Source organism: Tamandua tetradactyla, chromosome 1, assembly GCF_023851605.1.
Source record: "Tamandua tetradactyla isolate mTamTet1 chromosome 1, mTamTet1.pri, whole genome shotgun sequence".
Lineage (NCBI taxonomy): Eukaryota > Metazoa > Chordata > Mammalia > Pilosa > Myrmecophagidae > Tamandua > Tamandua tetradactyla.
Genome location: NC_135327.1, coordinates 135,198,178 through 135,217,925, shown reverse-complemented (window position 1 = coordinate 135,217,925; position 19,748 = coordinate 135,198,178). Strand labels below are relative to the sequence as shown.

At 39.4% G+C, this 19,748-nt stretch overlaps 1 long non-coding RNA gene across 1 annotated transcript in view; it reads right to left on the bottom strand.

Moving 5' to 3' along the window:
- The window catches only part of LOC143686574 (uncharacterized), a 36,741-nt gene extending 17,841 nt beyond the window's left edge, over positions 1-18,900 (bottom strand). Inside the window, exon 1 of the long non-coding RNA XR_013177256.1 lies at positions 18,846-18,900. This is a non-coding gene — a long non-coding RNA (uncharacterized LOC143686574). The remainder of the gene's footprint in view (positions 1-18,845) is intronic.
- Positions 18,901-19,748: the final 848 nt, after the last annotated feature.

Genomic DNA, 19,748 nt, shown 5'->3' with positions numbered 1-19,748 from the left:
GTCAGTGGATCCCCAGACCCACTCTGTGGTGATTTTACCTGTTCCAGAATGCATGATTGGAATAGACATAGTCAGCAATAGGCAGAATTCCCACACTGGTTCCCTGATTCATGAAGTGAGGACTATTATGATAGGAAAGTTAAGTGGAAGCCACTAGAACTGCCCCTACCTAACAAAATAGTAGCTCTGAAGAGGGGCACTCTTAAGTATTTTAAGGCTGCAGTGGTGATGATTCCCACCATATCCCCATTCAACTTTTCTATTTGACCTGTGCCTAATCAGAAAACTGGGTACCATCTCCTGGCTAAGCTGACACCTGAACCCAACCATCACAGATGGTATGAATATTTTCTCCTTGTTGTGTGATGAGTATGTTTGTATTTGTACATAAAGCAAATATCTTGTTTTCTTCTTATAAGTTGTATTGTTCGTGTTATAGTATTTAAATTATAGGATATCAAATATAACGGGGAACGTCACCTAATGACTTGCACCCTATTCTGGAGAAATGTAGTGTGTTTCTGGTTGTATTCAGGACAACTGAATATTGTTAAGTAAACATATGTCTGTTTTTGTGCTCTATTTAGAGATTAAGTATGGTTTATGGTGATGCGTATAGCTGCTAAGTTGACAAGGGGTCAACTGTGATGGTTGGGTTCAGGTATCATCTTGGTCAGGTAATGGTGCCCTGTTGCCTGGTCATGCAAGCACTGCCCTAACCATTACTGCAAGGATATCTTGTGACCAGTTACTAAACAGAAGGCGGGTTTATTAAATCATCAGTCAGTTGATTGCATCTGTGGCTGATTACATCTATTATCAACAAAGGGGGTGTCTTCTACAAATGAGGAATCAAATCAGTTGGATTTAATCCTATCAGTTGAAGACTTTTAAGGGAGAAGAGAGAATTTTCACTGCTTCCTCAGCCAAACAGCTTCTTCTGCGGAGTTCATTGAGGACCTTCATCAAAGTTGCCAGCTTTGCCACCTGCCCTACAGATTTTGGGCTCTTGTATCCCTATAGTTGCATGAGACTCTTTTATAAATCTCATATTTACACATTATCTCCTGTTGATTTTGTTTCTCTAGAGAACACTGACTAATACAACTCATTTCTTCAGTGATAGAAACATATCACCTCTACTCTCATTCCTCTTGGGTAAACCAGTGATAGACTTCCACCTAAATGCAATTGCTGGCCAGTAACCTACCTTAAATCCAATGAAAGCTGGAGCACAAGTTTAGTTGATGAATTAGCTATCTCTGCTATAGACTCTCCTCTGATCACAAATGTCTATGCTTCCTTCTTTATACATATGGATCACTCTAACCAAAGCTCCTGTCGTATCCCGTTATCCAGCTCCACTTCAAGGATAAGCATATAATGCATAATTCTCTCTGCTGCGTCTAGATATGGCTCCCCACGACTAGGTGAACACTAAAGAAGTTTCATGCCCCTTCTAAAACACCTACAATATAAAAATGGAACAGTGAAAGGATTACTGCAACAAAATTTCTCATTTAGAAAAGGAAAATGAAACGTACACAATAGTTACTGTTCCTCAACAATGACAAAATCCTGCTGGACAAACATGGTGAAGAGCACTCACTCTTCAGGAAGTTCCATGATAATACCTTATGAGAGATTTCCTTAACTTATTTTTTATGATTAGTGATTCCAACTTTTGGGAGGTTTGTCTCTGTCCATTGTCCTCCATGACTGCTTCTGAAATGAGCACTGAGCCATATATTCTTCTTGGGAGCTACATGGCTTTTGGATCACGATTCTTGCTGTTGAAACTTTTGGGGGATAGAAGCTTGTTTTATAGTTGCAGGCTTTATTTTAAGGCTAGGATCAGATTTGTGTTTTTGTTTTTTGTCTTGTTTTATATTTTTACCAATATAATTTTCTCAAAATGTAAGGACTTTGGATCTAATTACTTCCATGAGTAACAAGTGACATTAACCACCTTCAAAATTCTTTCTTTCCTAGACATAATTTTAAAGTTTACTTTAATTCTTTTATTTTTTTATTGCCATGCCTTTCTCTCACCCTCTCCATCTTCTTCTCCCTTTGTCTGTCTGTATGTATGTGTGTATGTGTGTGTCTCTCTCTCTTTCTCAATCTCAGTTGCCTTAGGACCCTCTAAATTTATAGATTTATTTGGGTATCAAACACTCTTGGACAGATTTTTGCCATAGGACTGAATTTTTCATCCTATTCTTCTCTGGGCCCTTCTTTTTCTTGTAAAACCTCATTGACTCAAGAAAGAAACATCAGGTACATGTTCCTTTTAGTCTGGACTTTTCTTATCTTTTTCTTTGTATAGATCTATCAGTGGTAGATGTGTGGTTTACTTATTAAGTTCTGCTGGTGACAGTTTGACCAAGTGTCAGCCCAGGGTCTGTATCTTTCCAGTCTGTTTCGTAGATTTCCTTGCTCACGGCTTCATGCCCATTAAATCAATTCCATAGACTTTAGATTTTGTTCAGGCAGCACCCAGGTCAAGGAAACAATTTCTAAGAATATTGTTACAAATACAAATGTTGTTACAAATTAAACCTATACATTTCAGAGGCTCAAAAAGGCGCGTTTATTTCTTACTTTATTAGTAGGACAATGTGTGGGTTTACCTAGATGGTAACAGGAAACAGACTCCCATCAATCTCATAGTGCCTTGCTCCCTAAACATCAGAGCTGTCTGTGTATCAGCAGAAGGAAAGAAGGCAGAGAAGTCATCTGTTTTTTTAAGTTACTTGTCACGAAAATGTCTATTATGAATTGAATTGTGTTCCTCCAAAATTTATGTTGAAGTCTGAACCCTGAGTACCTCAGAATGTGACCTTATTTGGAAAAAGGGTCCTCAGAGATGTAATCAAATTTAGATGAGGTCATACTGAATTAGGACTGTCCTAGATGCAGTATGTCTAGTGTCCTTACAAGAAGAGGAGAGGACAGACACAAGACAGAAAGTCATGTGATGACGGAAGCAGAGGTTGAAGTACTGCAAGGCGAGGTATGCCAAGATTATTGACAAATGACCAGAAACCAGGGAGACACAAGGAAAGATTCTCCCCTACAGGTGTCAGAGGTAGTATGGCTCTGCTGACACCTTGATTTCAGACTCCTAGCCTCCAGATCTGTGAGACAATACATTTTGGTTGCTTTAAGTCACCCAGATTATAGTACTTTGTTACAGCAGCCCTAGGAAATTAATAAGTGACTCCTAACATTTCCACTCACATTTCAGTGGGGAGAACTAATCACATAGTCCTGTCCAAATACAGTAGGGACGTGAAATGCAGTCTTTTTCTGGGTAGGGGCTCCCTAAAGTCACCTGTATAATATGGGAAGAAGGGTGCACATTTTATTGAACAGCTAACAATTTCTGCCACTGTGCAGGAAAGGTTTAACACATCAGGTCTGGGTTGCTCAACTGGCACTTGCCCTGCTTATGAAGGATGACCTCTGAGCCCTGACAAGGTGGTTTTGAATGTGTGAGGCCTTGGCCAAGCTGTACCAGTGTGATCAGATAAGTTTACCATACATGTGATTTCTGATGAACTTCTGCATTTGCACTGGGCAGCCATAATGGGTGTGAGAGCATTGTTGGGGTCTGAATAGCTGAGGTCAGCCACACAGGTGCTGTATGCCTATCTGATGGACCCCCAATACAAACCCTAGACACCTAGGCTTGGGTGAGCTTCCCTGGTTGCAACACTTCACGTGTGTTGTCACACATTATGCAAGATGAATTAAGCACATCCTTATGCAACTCTGTTGCGGGGGACACCTAGAACTTGCACCTGGTATCTGCTGAATTTTGCTTAATGCACCTTTTCCCTTTACTGATTTTAAGCTGTATACTTTCAATGTTAATATGCTATAACCATGAGTATAACACATTTCTGAGTTCTCTGAGATCTTTTAGCAAATCAGTGAGCCTGAGGGTGGTCACAGGGACCCCTGGCACAGCCACTAATACCTATTTATCATGTGTGAAAAGAGTATTTTTAACATTTATGTTATTTATAAAGGTTTGGCTGACCAGGACTGTGTTCTGAGCCAGGATAGAGAGCCACTGCTCAGGTATGTTACTACATTCTGAAAGGCAAAATTACAAGCTTGAAAATGTTGATTAGTTAGAAAACTGAATGTTTGGCAAGTGACCAAGATAAAAGTCAGTAACATAGAACTGTTATGTGCCGAGGACTGGGAAGGAGCAGTTAAAAAAAAAAAGTACTATCTTGAACCTTAAAATTTGGTCAGACAAATATTGTATGATTTTACTTACATGAAATACCTAGTATAGACAAATACCTAGAGACAGAGAGTAGATTACAGGTTACTGGGGGATGGGGATGAGAGTTATCACTTGAGTTTTGTTTAAGGTGATGAAAAAATTTTGACAATGGATGGTGGTGATGGGTGCACAATATTGCAAATGTAATTAATATCACTAATTAATTACATATCACTAATTGATAGTAGTTAAAATGTGAAATTTTGTGTTACCACAACAGAAATTTTTTAAAAATTTGGTCAAAAAATAAAACTAAGCAAATAGCACATTTAAATATAAAATTTCATAAGTGCTATGGATGAAAAGTTTTAGGTACTATGAGAGAATGCAGCAGGAGCAATTAATTTAAACTGATGAGTTATAAATAGTTTCTCAAAGGAATATACTAAGAAGAAAATAATAGGTAAAGAGTAGAGGAAAAAACTTTTCAAGCAGAGGAAAATATTTGAAGAAGCCAAAGCAGTCTTCTTCTTCAGATAGCATGCAGTGTACCAATGTTTCTTTAAAGAAGAACTAGAAAAGCCACATAAAACAAAAGTATCAAAAAATCTGTTAAAACCGTCAGGAAAAAGGGGACCAGAAGTCTGCAGAAAGGGGAACTGATGGAGATGAGCCAACTCCTCAGCCAACTCCTAGAACATGACCTTTGCTTGAGCAAAAGGTCACTGCTGGAGGACAGAGAAAGCAGGAGAGATTTTGTTTTGGTGGTCTTGCAAGGCTGAAAAGAAAAAGGAAAATAGGAGATATGGAGCCAGAATCCAGATGAAAAGAGAAGTTTGAAGAATAATGCCTGGCACATGGTCAGTTTAATGAGCTAAGAGGAAAACTTCTGAAAAGCATAGCAGGGTTTTCAGTAGTTTCACAGTGCTGAGAAGACAAAAAATAGAGGTCTGGACTTTCTAGGAAAGGGGCTCAGACACAAATTTGGAAGCCTAGAGGACTATACTCTAGAGACAGGAGAGATCAAGAGGTACACAGAACCCTTTCAGCTTCTACTTATATTAAGAGACCAGCCTCAGCGTATATACCTAGCGGAAGAATAGGGAAGGTAATATTATTTGGAATCTCAATGGGTTATTTATGCCAAATGTCCAGCATTAAGTCAGGTATTACTGGATAAGTTAAAGATAGAACCATATGATCAAGTATTTAGAAAAAAATAAGAATATAGAAATAGGCTCACTGTGATCCAAATAGTGGAAATCGCAGACAAAAATGTTAAAATAAATAGGTTTAAGGCATTCAGGAAAAGAGAGAAAAGGATAGAGAAATAGATGAAAAGTTAGAAATTTTGCCAGAGAGTTAACTCAAAATACTAGAACTGAAAAATATCTGCATTTAATAGAAGATTAGATGTACAAAAACAAGATTAGAGGCTTGGAATGCAGATTTACAAAAAAATATTCAAACTGGAGACAGAAAATGGAAAAATACAAAAAGTGTGCAACAGATTTGAGGTGAAAAGGTTTAACGTTCATGTGATTGAAGTCCTACAAAGACAGGAGAATGGAGCAGAAGCAAAGCAAGCACTGTTAAGCTCAAACAGTATAAATAAAAATAAAACCCCACATAATAGTTAACCTGTTGAATACAAGAGATGATGTGAAAATTTTAATGGCAGCCTGTTGAAACAAAAAGACTAGAGGTAGAAAAGATTTTACCACATTCAAGAAAATTTTTTTTTGAAAACCAGTGTTGAACTTTAGCAAAAAAGATTATGTGGGGTTTTATTTTTATTTATACTGTTTGAGCTTAACAGTGCTTGCTTTGCTTCTGCTCCATTCTCCTGTCTTTGCAGGACTTCAATCACAAGAACGTTAAACCTTTTCACCCCAAATCTATTGCATACTTTTTGTATTTTTCCATTTTCTCTCTCTTTATATTGAAGAATGGTTCAATATAAAGCTGCAAAAGGAAGAAATAAGTCAGATTATGCAAACTTTTAGAGTACTTGTTAAGGATTTTAAATTTTATTTCAGTATAATGAAAAGCCATTGAAAGATTTAATAAAGGACAATGTAAGATATACACAATTAAGTTTACCTTTGCAGTTCTGAGGGGAATGGATGGGGTGGGTACATGTTGGCATAAGGAGATGAATTTGGTTACCAGAACTGAATGCAAAATATATTGGAACAAAACTGAGGCACATTTAACATAACTGTGGCCCAAGTTCAGAGGAAGGATGACTTGATTCTAGGTCTCTGTGTTTTGACTGAGATCTTGCAAAAAAGCCTGCTGATGAGTCAGTGATTGTTGGGAAAATGGCAAGACTAAAATTATTGGTCAGCATTCAATGATCAAATCTGTGCTGACGGGAAAGTTGTCAAGGTGAAGATGAAAGGAATTTGATACTGCTGATATGCACCATGGTGGTTTGGAGCTGTATGCACCCCACAAAGACATGTTCTTAAACCTAATCCATTTCTGTGGGTATAAACCATTGTAAGTGGGACCTTTTGCAAGGCTCCTTCAGTTAAGGTGTGTCCCACCTCTCAGGTTGGGTGGTAATCCTGTTACTAGAGTCCTTTATAAGCAGAGTGAAACTCAAACAGAAAGAGAGAAGCCAGAGAAGGAACAGCCAGAAACTGAATTCAATAAAATCCAGAATAAAGGGGAGTGACCAGGAGATACCTCCATATGCCTTGCCATCTGACAAGCTAGGGACCAAGGATCACCTACAGCTGCCGGATGTAATATCAGCCTCATCTCAAAAACCCTCTGCTTAGCAACTCCTGACATCACTGCCGGATGTAAAAACTCGTCTTCTTCTTGCTAGCCCTCTACCCAGTAACTCATTACCTCACATCACACCACTCTCCTCTCACTCTCTAATAGGCCCATTAACTCGTCTCCCCACCCAAACCCTCCACCAATCGCAATGTCCTTCTACCCCCCTCCCAATTTCCGCCACCGAGCTATATAAACCCTAGCACTTCCCCTAATAAACGTTGGATGTGTGCATCTCCCCTCGTTCCCGCGACTATTTCTTTACCGTTGCGCGCCCTCCAGACCTTCGAGCCCCCGGGGCTGCAGGTGGATCGCGACCACCCCAGCCCCCCCACTCGCCAGGAGGAAGACCCCAAGCGGGAAAGCAAGAAAGCTGCCCCGCATACAGCCAGCCCCAGAATGCCACAGTCTTTGGGGTGAAAGCACTGCCTTGATGATGCCTTGATTTGTGCTATTTTCCAGTCCCCAAATCATGAGCTAATACAACCCCATTGTTTAAGCCAACCCGTTGCATGGCATATTTGCTTGAGCCACCAAGGAAACTAAAGCAGATTTTAGTACCAAGAGAGTGTGGTGCTGTTATTGCAAATACAAAAAAAAAAAAAAAAAAGTGGAGATGGCTTTGGAATTGGGAAATGAATAGAAGCTGAGAGAACTGTAGGATGCTTGATAGAAAACACACAGATTGCTTTGAAGAGACTATTGGTAGAAATATGGCTGCTAAAGGTATTTCAGATGAGGCCTTAGATGGAAATGATGAATGTATTATTGGAAACTGGAGAAATGGCGATCCTTATTTTAAAGTGACAGAGAATGTGATGGAATTGAGTTCAGTTTTTGAATGGAAGGCAGAATTTGAGAATAACGAACTTGCATATTTCGTTGAAGAGATTTCCAAGATAAACATTGAAAGTAGAATCTGGTTTCTTAGTGTATAGTGAAATAAGAGAGGAAAGGAATAAGTTGAGAACTAAACTCCTGGGAATAGAGGAACCAGAAATTGATTGTTTAGAAAATTCTGCACTATCCAGATAGTGTGCTCTGAGGTTAGGGACAGAAGTGGCTCTATCAGGCTCTGTCAGGGTCCTCTCTGAGTTTTCAGAATGTGAGTCCTTGGAGAATAGGAACCCATGTGAGGGTTTAGCTGAACTTGGAACCAGGCATCCATTTCAGAGGAAGTCAGGATTAGAAATGCAGTTAGGCAGGGAAGACGTACAGAAAGTCCTTTTGTTATGAACTACATGTGAAGCCAAAACGCTTTTGTGAGATTTATATGAGTGGAACCACTGCCAGCCTGACTAAAAGGAACAGAGAAGGAACAAACTGAAGGAAGAATGGTTTCAGGGGCAGAACCATTGTAAGCTGAGGGCTGGACAGAAGACATCTCCTTGAGCCAAGAGAGCAGGCCCACACATGTATGTGGAAAAGGTAGGTTGGCCCCTGCTCTTAGAGGGGCAGGCATTCCACACCACTGTTCAGGAAGAGTGTTGCCACAAAATGCTTTGGAGATGGTGCAGCCTAGGTTCCAGCCTTCATGGAGAGCTGGCCACTACCCCATTGCTTAGAGAGAGTAGAATCAATGCCCCAGGGTTTGCAGAGAGCCTGGCTGCCATCCAGATGCTCAGAGAAGATAGAACCTTCACTCCAGTGTTTGGGGAAAACATGGGTCCCTGCACAAGTACTTGAAATGGATGGGACTGCTGCTCCATCAGGCCTGGAGGACAAAATATTGATCTAAAGATGACTCTCAAATCTTGGAATCTAATGGAGTTTGCCCTGCTGTGTTTTGGAATTTTTTGGACCTGTGACCCTTTTTCCTTCCAATTTCTCTCTATTGGAATGAGAATGTCTATCTTATAGACTGTTCCCCTCTTTGTATATTGGAAGCAGTAACTTGTTCTCTGTGTTTCACAGGTCCACAGACAGAGGGGAACTGTGCCACAGGAAAGACCACACCCATCACCAATTTTTATGAGATTTTGTACTTAGCATTGTTTCTGAAATGACTTAAGGCTTTAGTGATGTTGTGATGTTATATTTTGAATATAAAAATAGCATGGGGATCCAGAGGGTGAAGTGCGGTTGTTTGGAGCTGTATGTGCCCAAGAAAGACGTCTTCTTAAACCTAATCCATTCCTGCGAGTTTAAACCCATTATAAATTGGACTTTTTGATGAGGTTACTTTAGCTAAGTTATGGCCCACCTCAATGAGGATGGGTGTTAATCCTGTTACTGGTGTCATTTATGAGCAGAATGAAACTCAGAAGGAAAGAGGGAAAGCCACAGAGGAAACAGCCAGAAGCTAAACATCAGTGGAACCAAGAAGAGAAAGGAGAGACCCACACACACCACTGTGTGCCTTGCCATGTGCCATGCTAAGAACCAAGGATTGCTAATAGCAAGCCCCAGAATGCCACAATCTTCTAAGAGAAAGCATCAGGACTTATACCTAAGTGAGAAAATTGAAGCTAAGTTTAAGTGATTTTTTTGAAAGTAAAACAGTGATTAAGAAACCTGTTTAAGAAAGCTCAGCTACCAGATGACAGCACTGGAAATGAACTGAGGTCACTGACTTTGAAAGGCTGTAGTGTTTCTGCCATATTCTGCTCTGGAAGACTCTTTAAAAATCTTCACATTATCATTCACAATTTTCATTAGTGAATTAAAATGTGATTAGATTCAACAAAAAAACTGGACTGAGAAGGACATAATAGCAATTATCCCAGTTTATGGGACCAAGGGACAGAATAATAAAGGGAAAGTGACTTAGATTCAATGATTATGATCACTTCTTCCAGTTTATGAGTCATATACAGTTTTGTTTTTGATGACTTCTACTAAAATAATAAAATATTAATAAGTATTTACAGTTCCACAGAATAAAGTCATCACAATGATTTGTCATAAAATCATAATTACAATATACAGTAACATTTTGGAGAAATGTATAGAATCTTAGCATTTTTCCCTATCTGCTTCTAACAGATTTTGATTGTATCTTTGTTCAAATCTCTAAACTTGGCACATTTTTCATTGGGTTTTCAGTTAAGACTGAACTGAAAATGTGGAAATATTTCTATCCAATTTTATTCTTCCATGAAAGATCATGTAATGAATGCTATGCATTATATAAGAGCAAATATTTCTTTGGTATGAAAATGAAGAAACTACAGTAGAGGAAGATAGTCATGCATGAGAATACATTTAATAAAAGTAACTTAATACCATTGCTACAGTTTCCAAACTCAGTACGTCATAAAGGATGACTAGGCTTGTGAAGAGGCAAGAAATTGTGAAATTTCTTTTAAAAAGTGAAAGCAGAGACAAAGAGGTAGAGTTCTCATCTTATTAGCCCCTGAAGCACTTTAATTGATTTCCATGGGACCAAGCAAAATCCTCATAGCTGACTTAGCTGTAGTCTAGGAAAGACTGAAAGGGTTCATGAAGTCTTTACCAGATAAGCTGGATCAAATCATTCATTACTGGGTACAGTACTTCTTGGGGACTTTAGATAGCCTTGTGTTAAGAGTGTAGGCTCTGAAATCAGTCCATTTGGAATGGGATTAATATTCCTATGCTTTCACAAATCAAATGTGTGAACTTTGGCAAGTTTACTGAAACTTTATTTGCTTTGGTTTAGTGATGTGAAAATGGAAATAGTACTGGAACTATCCCATGGAATTAATGTGATGGTCAAATGTGTTAATACCCTAAGGTAAAGAGAATATTGTCTGGGAAATAACAAGTATTCCATAAACATTGGATAGTATACCATCATCATCATCATCATCATTTTAATGTTATTAATATGTCATCATAGCTGGAGGGAACTGCCTGAAAATGTAGAGCTGTGTTCCAGTAGCCATGTTTCTTGAAGATGATTGTATGATGATATAGCTTTTGCAATGTGACTGTGTGATTGTGAAAATCTTGTGTCTGATGCTCCTTTTATCTACCTTATCAGTAGACAAGTAAAATATATGGAACAAAAATAAATAATAGGGGGAACAAATGTTAAAATAAATTTAGTAGATTGAAATCTAGTGATCAGTGAAAGGGAAGGGTAAGAGGTATGGTATGTTTGATTTTTTTGTTTTCTTTTCATTTCTTTTCCTGAATTGATGCAAATGTTCTAAGAAATGATCATGATGATGAATATGCAACTATGTGATGTTGTGAATTACTAATTATATATGTAGAACAGAATGATCATATTTTAAGAATGTTTGTGTTCATTTGTTGTTATATTTTTTTAAAAAATTAAAAATAAAATAAATAAATAAATAAATATGTCATCATAACCCACATTTGTTTGCTCTCTGCAATTTTTCCTTTGGGATTGCCATATTGCTCAGATTACTTGACTATATTATGCTTCCTTAGTCATTCTTTTTCTTTATTGTTTCTTCCTTTATCCCTTTTAACTCCATGCTTTTAATTTTTTAAAATTTATTACATATGAAATTATATCTATAACATGTTATAAGTTATAATGATTAATCATAAATCAAACACCCCATACCCATAGCCAGGTTAGGAAATAGAACATAACAAGAACAACTTGGAAGGCCCCGGACAGGTTCCATCACCCCCTCTCCTCATTCATCATGAATTAACTACTCTCCTGAACTTTCTATTGGTCACTATTTTATTTTACTCATAAATATTATCTCCTGGGTCTATATTCTTAATCAATATACTGTTTACTGCTGAAATTTTCAAAAACTTTATATATAAATATAAAGTTTATATATATATCCTAAATTCCATCCTAAAAATGGGATTTTGGTTAGGTGGTAGGGACAATTTTATCAGCTAACACCAAATTGTTTTTACAGTAGCTATCGTGCTTTACACCCCAATGAGCATTGTATAAAAATTTAGGACACTATAGAGCTTCACTTACTCTTGATAGCGTCTCGTATATTTTTCTGCCACATCAAAACTTAAAATTAAATTTACCTGCATTTAGGATATAAGGACCTGTAGCATTTTGCTGAGCCTAAAGACATGAGCTGTTTTATCAACATTAATTAACAGTTTCATCCTTGAAACTTCTAATCTGTTTATAACTTTGGTAGATTAGAACATTTGAAGTAGTAGTTTTGAAAATGTTAACATTTTAAGTAACCTAATTGACCCTCCTATCATCAAGCACACAGTAAAGATAAATGGAAATAACACAGTAGGCTATTGTGGCAGAAGATTGGAAGCATCATTGCTGTTGTACAGATTACTCTGTGGAGACGTTGACAAGCTGGGAAGCTGGGAGAGATTTTCTACAGAAACATATCAAGAATACAGAGTTTATGGGGGTGCAAGGGTAGTTCAGTGGTAGAATTCTTGCCTGCCATGTAGAAGACTCCTGGCCCATGCACTTCCCAAACAAACAAAAAATTCAACAAATGGTGCTGCAATAAGGGGATACTCACATGGAAAAAGAATGAAATGTGACCCCTGCCATGCAGCATACACACAAAAAGAGAATACAGAGATTAAATTACCCTAGCTCAATCTCTTGGAAATGACATTGAATTGTGATGGAAGAGCCTAGTGTGGAGACTGGCATGCCTCCAACAGTTTACAATAATGGCTTTGCAATCCCAATGACAATGGTTGAAAAAATCAGTTTAAATCGTTCACACCTTCTTTCCATTAAAACCATATGCGTATAATACAGATTTCTAATACTGAAGTGCATAATGAAAATCAAATAAATTTCTCTATATTTAAGATCCCTTTTGACAGGAAAGCATGTAGCTTCCAATGCTAGAAGTATAAAGTATGATCCTATAAGCAACATTTTGAGAAGTGCTCCTTTGGTCTTTGATAATTGCACTATAGAAGACTTGCAATTGTGAAGATTTAAAGTCTATTTAAAAAAAAAAAGGTGGAGGGGGGTGGGTGATGATTGCTTGGGAAGAAAGAAATCTTGTAAAAATTATCAGGCCCACAAAAATTCCATTTGGGTTGCCAAATTTGCATTAGTCCCACCCACAGTTTGAAATGTCACCCCACCCTCTCTTTGCCATCTGCACCACCACCTACTGATTCCTATGTCACTAGTCTTAGAGAACAGAAGCATCTGCCTATGACAGGCACATTCAGAATTGCCCCCCAAACACAGATTCAAATAAAAATCAAAGAAAAATATTAAAGAAGAGTCAAGGTATATATTCTTTTAGAGTCACAACTTGACCACCATAAGGTTTTCAGGCTGATTTTCCCCCTCGTTTCTTCCACTTTATTAGTGACACAAAAGAGAGGACATTTATTTTTATGATGGCTCTAAATAATTTTGATATATTAGTAAACAACATGCAACCTGTGCAAATTCCTTTACTTATTGTTAATTAAGTGATTGAGTGATTTTCCCACTGATTACTTGATCATTTATTAACTTACTCATTCGATTAAGATCTTTAAGTCCGTATAGTCATAGGTATAGGATCAATAAAATATGTTCTCTTTATTCATGAAGACCAAAGTCTGGTGCAGAGCTAACAGAAATATAACACAGGCTATATAATTTTAAATTGTCTAGCAACACGTTTAAAAAAGTAAAAACGAACAAGTGAAATTGATTTTTATTTATTCCAGTACACCCAAAATCTTATCATTTCAACGTGTAATAAACAAAAAGTTATCATTGAGGTACTTTATGTATTTTTTGTAACTAAACTTCAGTATCTGGTATATCTTTTACAGTTACAGAACATCTCATTTTGGACTGACCACATTTCAAGTGCTCAGTATGCACAAGTGGCTAGTGGCTGCTGTATGGACAACACAGGTCTAGTGGGAAAGAAGATAGTTATTCATTATTCCCCAGGGAGGAAAATAGCAAATTCATACATCCATAACTACTAACGATGCAATCAAAGGATGATGAGAGTGATTGGGGCTGAGGGGCAGGGCTTGCAGGAAGACTAGCCAATACTAGGAGACTGGGAATGTTTTCCAGAAAATCTTTTTTGGGGGGGCTTAAACAATGGGATTTTATTGATCACGGTTTCGAGACTAAGAAAAGCCCAAATCAAGGCAGCATCAAAGTTATGCTTTCTTCCTGAAGACTCACATTCTGGGGCTGGCTGCCAGTGACCCTTGGTGTTTGGCTCCTCTATCACATGGCATTGCACTTGGCAGCCTCTCCTAGTCTGTTTCTTCTCCTCTGGGTTCCAATGACTTTCAGCTTCTGGCTACTCCCTCTGTGGCTTTATTCTCTGTCTCTGGCCTTCCCTATAAGGACTTTAGTAATAGGTAAGACCTATCCTGGACCACACCTTATTTGACGTAACCCCATCAAAAGTCCTATTTACAACGGTTTACACCCACCGAAATGGATTAAGTTTAGGAACATGTTTTCTAAGGATACATAGTTCCAAACACCACTCGGGATGGGGTAAGGGTATGTTGTGGTTTGTAAGGGTATAGTGTGGTTTGTATTATTTTTGTAACTGTACAGAAAATTTGAAAGTATTGCAAAATAAAAAGTTAAAAAAAGGAAGAAACTTTGGCTCCCAGCACTACCCCCAACACTGAAGTTTGCTTTATTCCTTTCCTTTGATTTCTTCTTTTTCTCTTTATTCTTTCTACCTTCTACAAAAGTGTTTTACCCCTGCTGCCCTCTAAATATTAATGTTAGAAACCATAGAAGTACATAAGAATAATGAGAAGGAAAATATGATTCCATTCACACAGTGGGGCAGTAGGGGATGGTTTTAGGCTGGCAAAAAGAGTCATGTAGTCTGAAGCACAGAAGTAAGACAGGGTCGAGAGAATGAGGAAGGGCCATCTAAGAGAAATACGATAGTATGCGTGCTGAAGGGAACATTAAGCTAAAGGTTCCCAGGCTGCAATCTCTCTTCTTTCCTCCAATGACTGCTCAGCTCATTTTTGAAGAGTGATCCGCTCTGGTGAACCAGTTCCTAATAACCAAAGACAGAAAGAATGATTTATAAGATTCACCAACAATCAAAATCTCACTGTAAATTGAGAAACATGTTTGCCAAGAATATTTTTTCAGCCAGGCAGTACAGCCTCTTCCCAGGAGAGAAAGCCCTCTGGGATCAGGGGGTTTCTTGGCAAATAGGTGAACAGGGACTTCAAAGCAGACGAACTTGGAGGCTGTGAAGTGATATTTTCTCCAGATTCTGGAAGTCTGTCATGTCACCTCCTCTTGGGATGCAAGAAGAGTGTGTCCAAGATGATGGATGGGGCATGCCAGCTGTTCATGAACCCTCTCTCCTGCAGGACAGGAGACACACTAGAAAATACTTTCTTCCTTAGACCCTTCCAGAAGACTCCTAAGCCAAGGCCTGACTGATGAATAGAAGCCACACTTGCTACACTCACAAGACAGAGAGTAGCACAGGGAAGAGGAAGACAGTTTTCTAGGCCAAATTAATAACATATGACACTTTGAGATACTGAAGTAAGTTCAGTATAGGGAAACATATGCAATAAATACAGAAACTGATTATATATTATTGATAGATGTTCAAGATGTAATAATAGTATGAAGAATAGAACATTTCTGGGGTTAGGAAAGGAGATAAGATTTTAGTTTATACCTGAAGAACAGGTAGGAGTTTGTGAAATGGATGAAGAACATAGGGAAGGAGATGTGATTTTCCAGACAGAGTGTAAAGCTTAGAGTTGTGAAAGAGCATGGCAATGTGGGAAACCTGAACTAGTTCTTTTTGGCTGAAGATTAAGATGTTTGTTTGAGTGGCAGGAAATGAAGCAAGAGAACGACACATGGGCCAGACCATGAAGGGGCTTGTTTGCTATGCACATGTGAACTTTATGTCATAGACGATGTGGTGACATTGAAAAGCAAGGCAAGGCCAAGATCAGATTGTCATGAGAAACCAGCTCTCTGCAGTGTAGGGATGCTACCAAAGGACAGTGCGACTGCAGGGAGAAATGTCACTTAGCAGGTAACAAGCTCTCAGAAACGAGCTTGTTCTGTTTTGGGGGAAATTTCATGTAACAACATTAGAATTCCACTTGACTCTTCTCTAATTATTTTGGTTTGGTAACCTTGAAATTGAAGAGCTTGGTAACCTTGAAATTGTAGAGTTCTGCTTATTTTCTTTATTATATCCCTTTCACTTTGGGTCATTTAGTAGCTCCCATCACTAGGTTTCTAAATTACCTTAAATACTAGAAACCAACCTGACCCTGGGCAGGAATAATGTTGGAAGAGTCCAAAAGCTGAGTATGTCAGCTTCAAATTAGCTTTGCTGTTTTCTTGCATAAATATATATATTTTTTCCTGCATAAATGTCTGAGCCAGGTTCATGCATTTTTCTCATTTATGCAGCAATCAGAGTCTTGAATTGCTCTTTGATCCTCATAATCCTGCCTTAGTATCCTGGTACTTCTAGGACTGTTACCTTGTGTTTTCTCACCTTTCAGTTCCTATGGAAACCTGGCTACGGATAATAGAATCCAGACTCATGACTTGGATCTTACTGGTTTCTGACTAGGTTCTGTTCAACTATACATATTTTTCAAGGACTATCTTACATATCACCTCCTTTATAGAGCTTTTTCTGATTTCCTCTACTGGAAATGACCTCCCTTTTCTCTGAACTGCAATATGACTTTTTGGCTCTTTTAAAATAATAGGCTCTCATCTTCCAGATTTTGTCTTATAGTTTCTGAAACGGGATTTTCAATTTGCAGTCAACATACTGCAGTCTGATTTTTGCAGTGATAAGGTTTATGAAGAAGAATAAGTTTTGGTGCTATGTCAGTAAGGGTATGTGTTGTTCATCCCTTTATGGTGGGTCAAAAAGGAGCTTGCTGATAAAGTGACATTTGAGCAAAGACTTGAATGAAATGAAAGGGGAGAGTGTTACAGGGAGAAAATGGTAAGGCCACGGCGCAGGCACTGCTTGTTTGGCAGGCAAAGGAATAATCAGGAGGCCAGTATGGCGGTACAAGAGTAAGCCCGGCAGAGAGTGGTTGTAGTGTGTATCAACAAGGCACCTCAGGAACGAAATAAGGTGTGACCTCCTATACTATAAGAACTTTTAGATATGATTGTGATTGAGTTGTGAAGCCATTTTAAGATTTGCGCACGAGAGACATACTATGACTTTTACCTTAGAAGTGTCATTCTGAAAGGCATCTGTGCATGTGAGTGTGTATGTGCACGCATGCAGAATATACTTAAAGGGACACACTGGATTTAGCGAGACCAGTTAAGGTTTTACAGTTCCACAGGCAAGAGATAATAATGGCTTAGATTACAGTGGTGGAAGTGAATTTGGGTGAGAAGTGGACAAATGCTGAATATATTTTTAATATAGTCTGTAGAATTTAATAGATTTGAAATTGACTATTAGCATAATAGAGAAGTCAATAGTGATGCCAAAAATTTTTTCCTTTACTAGAGGAATTGTGAATAATCACACATACAATACAGAATTCCCATATACCACCACCCCATCACCAGTACCTTGCATTGGTATGAAATATTTGTTAAAATTGATGATAGCACTATTTATAATTGTCCCTTTAATTAAAGTGAACGGCTTAACTCAGGGTTCATTGCATAGCATAGTTCCATGGCTTAAAAAAAAAATTTATTCAGTTACCATATATACAATTTAATACTTCCACTTTTAATCATATCCAGATATATAGAGATAGAAAAATAGATGGATAGATATTTCAGTGCTGTTAATTGAGGTCACAATGCTGTGCTATTATCACCACTGTCCAGTACCACATTTTCATCATTTCAGATAGGAACTCTGTACATTTTAAGCTTTCACTTCCCATTCCATATCCCCACCCTGTTCCTACATTCTAATGCGAATTCTAATTATTTCAAATCCGTAAAATCATACAATATTTGTCCTTTGTGTTGGCCTATTTCACTAAAAATGTCTTCAATGTACATCCATGCTGTCACATGTATCAGGATCTTATTCCTTTTTATGGCTGAATAAAACCCCATTGTATAAGATGCAGGCCCCCAGCAGTCACGTGTGCACCGACAGGGAGTAAGCCAAGCTCTTTTCTTTGAATGTGCTATGCTCACGCGCACTGCCCCCGTCCTGCTACCCAAGACTCCCCCAACACCCCACACACCTAAACCCTGTCACCCGCACCCCCACCGAGCTCCAAGCATTCCCACTCGCCCCTCTCCCCAACCATCCCCAACCCACACCCCCCATGCATACAAGCCTGTCCCAGTCTGACCCACCTCTCCCACGCAAAAGTAGTCTCACCCAGCCCCTCCAAGACTTGGGTACCCGTGTCCAGCCCCTTGAACACCAGCTCCCCCTCTCTGCCTCCAACAGGTGGTCACCTGTGCATCCCAACTGCAGGTTCTCACCTTTATGCCTGGGCCACACCTGTACCCAGCCAATAGAGTCACTCAATTCGACCAGGGCCCCCCTCCCCAAGCTCTGCACACACTCACATCAGCATCCAGCCTTCCAAAAGTGCACACGTACACACACACAGATCCATTCACGGCATACCCCTCAGCTCTGGGCAAGCGCAGACCTGCGCATCTGGGCCACACCTGCCCCCAGCCCATGCAGGCACAATCCCACCCCACTACCAGGGCTCTGCCCCCCAGATCCACGCACCTGCCCACCCACATCCTCCCTGCGGGGCAGCCATGTATCTGTGTATGAACCTCTTGACCCTTGCACCCCAACTTCCTGCCCCACCCCACGGTGCAAGTGCTCTTCTCCCACACCTGGCAGGTACTCTCAGGCACATTTGTACCACATAGCCTCCACCCCATACAAGTGGCCACCTCTATCCCATCCCTACCCCTCACCCGTTCCAGGGTTCTGCCCACGTGTCATCACCCGCCTCTGACACACATCCCACAATCTTCATTCTGTGAAGAATACCTAAGGCATTATAAAAGATTCTAGAAGGTTCTATGTATTAGGTTTCATGATCTAGAAGGTTCCATGTATTATCCATGTGTGCACCAAAAGCCAAGCTGCTTTCTTTGAATGTGCTACCATGGGCCACCAAGTTACTACGAGACCTGAGTTGCGTATCATGAGCTGGGTGTTTTCTGACCCACCAAGCCATAAAGTTGGACATGCGCAGCAGCACTCTATTGTAAATGGTATATACGAGATAGAGCCAGAGCAGGTCCTGAAGGCACAAGTAAGTTACGTGAAGAAGTGGCCCAAATGCCCATGGTCTCCACTCCTGCCACATTACCTTCTCTTTCCCAGACCAGAGCTATGCCCTCTTGAGGAGTTCCTTACAGTGAATTGACTGAGGAAGAGAAAACTCAGGCCTGGTTTACAGATGGTTCAGCACAATATGCAGGTACCACCCGAAAGTGGACAGCTGCAGCATTACAACCCCTTTCTGGGGTGTCCTTGAAGGACAGTGGTGAGGGGAAATCCTCCCAGTGGGCAGAACTTCGAGCAGTGCACCCGGTTGTTCATTTTGCTTGGAAGGAAAACTGGCCAGAGGTGCATTTGTGTACTGACTCATGGGCTGTTGCTAATGGTTCAGCTGGATGGTCAGGAACTTAGAAAGACCATAATTGGAAAATTGGTGACAAAGAGGTCTGGGGAAGAAGTATGTGGATAGACCTTTCTGAGTGGGCTAAAAACATGAAGATATTTGTGTTCTATGTGAATGTGCACCAGAGGGTGACTTCAGCAGAGGAAGGTTTTAATAATCTAATGGATAAGATGACCTGTTCTGTGGA